The sequence below is a fragment of the Durio zibethinus genome, chromosome 11 (assembly GCF_047325235.1).
Source record: "Durio zibethinus cultivar Kanyao isolate XHJ-2024 chromosome 11, ASM4732523v1, whole genome shotgun sequence".
Lineage (NCBI taxonomy): Eukaryota > Viridiplantae > Streptophyta > Magnoliopsida > Malvales > Malvaceae > Durio > Durio zibethinus.
The window spans coordinates 23,877,519-23,881,125 of NC_143172.1; the positions used below are offsets into that span (position 1 = coordinate 23,877,519).

General features: G+C 37.9%; 1 pseudogene across 3 annotated transcripts; it reads left to right on the top strand.

The window, feature by feature from the left end:
- Positions 1 to 297: 297 nt before the first annotated feature.
- On the top strand, positions 298 to 3,107 carry LOC111290934 (F-box/kelch-repeat protein At1g74510 pseudogene; annotated as a pseudogene). Of its 3 annotated transcripts, none has more exons than XR_016346533.1 (3): positions 298 to 452; positions 803 to 899; positions 1,298 to 3,107. The product of XR_016346533.1 is annotated as an F-box/kelch-repeat protein At1g74510 pseudogene, transcript variant X1 (transcript). The 3 variants fall into 3 exon arrangements; XR_016346535.1 differs by having other exon boundaries at positions 1,335 to 3,107; XR_016346534.1 differs by lacking the exon at positions 803 to 899.
- The last annotated feature ends 500 nt before the right edge of the window (positions 3,108 to 3,607 follow it).

Sequence of the window (3,607 nt, forward strand, 5' to 3'; positions counted from 1 at the left end):
AGGAAAATAGAAGAAAAAGAAAAAGTGAGAGAGAAAGGAAAGACAGAAAGGAAACCACGCACGCAGGGGGAGTACTTGTCTAAAGCGTGGGTTAGAGTTGAAACACGTGCAGCAACCCTGCCGTTAGGGGTTTCGCTTGCTCGGGGCCGCAATTCGACTCGTAAACGGCGTCTCCCTCTCCATTGGCCGCTGTAGACCCCACCTTTCCTTCCCTTTCTGTTAAACAAATACTATTATTAAAATTTTAACCCGTTTTCCTTTACTTGTATAAATACACTTCTCTTAACACATTTTTTCATAGCTCTCTGTCTCTCTCGCTCAAAGCGAATATAAACTATCCCCTGAGAGAGAGAATCTGCAGCAAATTGAGCTTTTTTTTTTTGTTAATTTGATTCCCAGAGAGAATTGAAGGGCAACCATAGCTAAATGCTCCTGCCTTTCTTATCCAATTTGTAAGCTTTTTTTTCTTCTTCTCTTTTATGATGGTTTCTGGACTCTTTTTACTTTCTCATTTCCATTGTTAAAGCTGACTTTTTTTTTTATTTGTTTTTATTTTTTGTTGGATTTCCTTTTCTGGGTTGTTATCATTTTTTTTTTTGAAATAAAGGTGAGTTTTTTTTTTTTTTTTCTTTTTATGTGAAATGGTATTGATTTCAGTGAAGGGTAGATCTTTCTTTTGGCTTTTTTTGGAGACCAATTTAGATTTGGTTTTCACTGTTGATTTGCTAAAAATTTTGGCATCTGATTGACTCTTGATGAATTTCTCTTTTTTCCCATCTTTTATCTTTATTTTTCTCCATAGGTTGTGAATTTAAAAGATCTGATTTTTGGATAATTGTCATTGCTCGTTAATGTGGTGGATTTCTCTGGCTATTCAGCTTTGCAAAGAGTATCAATTTGTAAGTTTTATTTATTTATTTATATGTTTGTTTGTGGATTCTTGGTTTCGGTTACAAGATTGTTCTTGTTATGCATGTTGTTTCTGATGATAAACAAGGTTGTGATCTGTCATTATGGAAAACGGTTGCATTTTTTTGTCTTATTTCTTGGTTGCTTTTGATTTTACATTTTTTTGGGTTAATAGAAGTGTCCGATTATTTTTCTTTTAAATTCAGTTCTTTTTGGAATTCCCTGTGCTATATATGAATAGACTTTATCAGGTCTCCAGCGATTGGTTTCTGCTGAGATTTTACATCCTTTTTTTTTAAATAGAATTCTATGATATGTGAATTGATAATGTTATCATTCTTCTAAAAATTGCATTTTTAGCTAAATAAGTATATTTGTGTTCATGCAGTAATTGAGGGTTGTCATTTTCCTTATTGACTGCTTAGTTTTGCATATCATTATAATGAAGAAGAAAGGAAACGTTCCCGGTGCTTGGATTGTATAATCCTGAGATCATGTTGGAGGGCCCATCATATCTTGTCTCGAGGGATTTGCCAAGCTCCTGTGAGCAAGAGAGCAAGTGGATTTATAATACTTTTTGTGTAATTGAGCTCTCAAGAAGCAAGCGCCAGATGGAAGATGGTGAAGACCAGAGGGCAAGAAAAGTTCTTAAGCCACTCAAAGGTGATGAGAACAAGGATACAGAGGGCAATATGTCACTTGCCCAAATTGACCAAACAGATAACCACCACCATGATGATGATTATTCAGAATCAAGTTTACTGATCCACCAGCTTGGGCGAGACATCTCAATTAACTGTCTCCTCCGCTGCTCAAGGTCGGATTATGGTGCCATTGCATCTTTGAATACAGGTTTCTGCTCTGTTATACGGAGTGGTGAGCTGTACAGGTTGAGGCGGGAAATGGGAATTGTTGAACATTGGGTTTACTTCTCTTGCAACCTTCTGGAGTGGGAGGCTTTTGATCCAATCCGTCATCGATGGATGCATTTGCCCAGAATGACCTCCAATGAATGTTTCATGTGTTCGGATAAGGAGTCATTGGCCGTTGGGACCGAACTTCTTGTTTTTGGAAAGGAAATAACATCCCATGTTATTTATAGATATAGCATTTTGACAAACACGTGGTCATCTGGGATGAAGATGAATACTCCCAGGTGCTTGTTTGGATCTGCCAGTCTGGGTGAAATTGCAATTCTAGCTGGTGGTTGTGATCCACATGGAAAGATTTTGAGCTCAGCAGAGCTTTATAATTCAGAAACTGGCAAGTGGGTGACCATTCCAAGCATGATTAAAGCAAGAAAAATGTGTTCTGCCGTTTTTATGGAAGAGAAGTTTTATGTTATTGGTGGAATTGGGGTTGGGGGTTCAAAAACACTGACATGTGGAGAGGTGTATGATTTGAAGACGAAGATGTGGAGTGAGATACCTAATATGTTCCCTGCACGAAATGGGGGCGCTGGAGCAACTGAAGCACCTGCTGCTGCTGAGGCACCTCCTCTAGTGGCAGTTGTAAATAATGAGCTGTATGCAGCTGATTATGCACAACAAGAAGTGAGGAAATATGACAAAGACAAGAACTTGTGGGTCACACTAGGGCAATTACCCAAGCGAGCAGTCTCAATGAATGGCTGGGGGTTAGCATTTAGGGCATGTGGGAATCAGCTAATTGTTATTGGTGGACCTAGGGCTTTAGCTGAAGGGATGATCGAGCTAAACTCTTGGGTTCCAAATGGGGGTCCACCACAATGGAACTTGCTCGAGAGAAAGTCCTCTGGCAGTTTTGTGTATAACTGTGCTGTTATGGGATGCTGAAATGTGCATCCAGTTTTGGTCGCACTGTGTCGCTGTATGAAGTCCTTTTCTACTGGAACTTACAGCTGTGGCCTTCAAGGAGAAAGGATTCTGGAGAGTGGGTAATCTCTGCCTTCCTTTTGGGGAAAGTTCATGTTTTAATTTAGATCAATAGATGCTGTCATAGGAGGAAGTCTGGAGATTTCTTGGACTTTTTAGTTTTATCATGTTTCATTGCTTTGTGTCTTTTTTTTTTTTTTGTCTTGCCTATTCTCTTTTTCCTTTTGTTGGGTCAGAGAGTCGTTTTTTTATTTGGTTACCATCAGGGTTTTGTCAAAGGTTGGTGTCATGTAGAACATGCACAGTTCAATAATTTCAGGACCCAGTACATTAGGTTGTTTACAATATTCATAGAGTTTCTTTCACCAAATGTCAATTTTCTCATGTTGATCAATTACTTAGATAATATGTTAAAACTATAAATAATGGCCTGCTGTCTCCATACCACCACCCCCAAAGCACCATTCCACTCCCCCCCCCCCCAAAAAAAAAAAAAGGGAAGGAAGAAAGAAAGATCATAAAAGCTAAAAATGTTTAACCTTTTTTTTTGCAACTAACTACTGCTTCTTTTTTGTTATTATTTTTTTATGCAGTACATACATTTACATATTTTGGTTAAGGACTTCTTGCGTGATTAGGACATTTTAAACTAATTGTATTATTGCATTACTGACAAAGTATTGTGGATTGTGGTTTATGTAGCTTTATTTTTCATGAAAAAGTTGTAAGCCATGGTCATTCCAGTATCTCCCCCCTACAGTTTAGTGTACAAGCATCCTTAGTAGGAATATAAAAACACTTAGTAGGATAAAATACATGATTTGTTCTCTGCTTTGGTTCATATA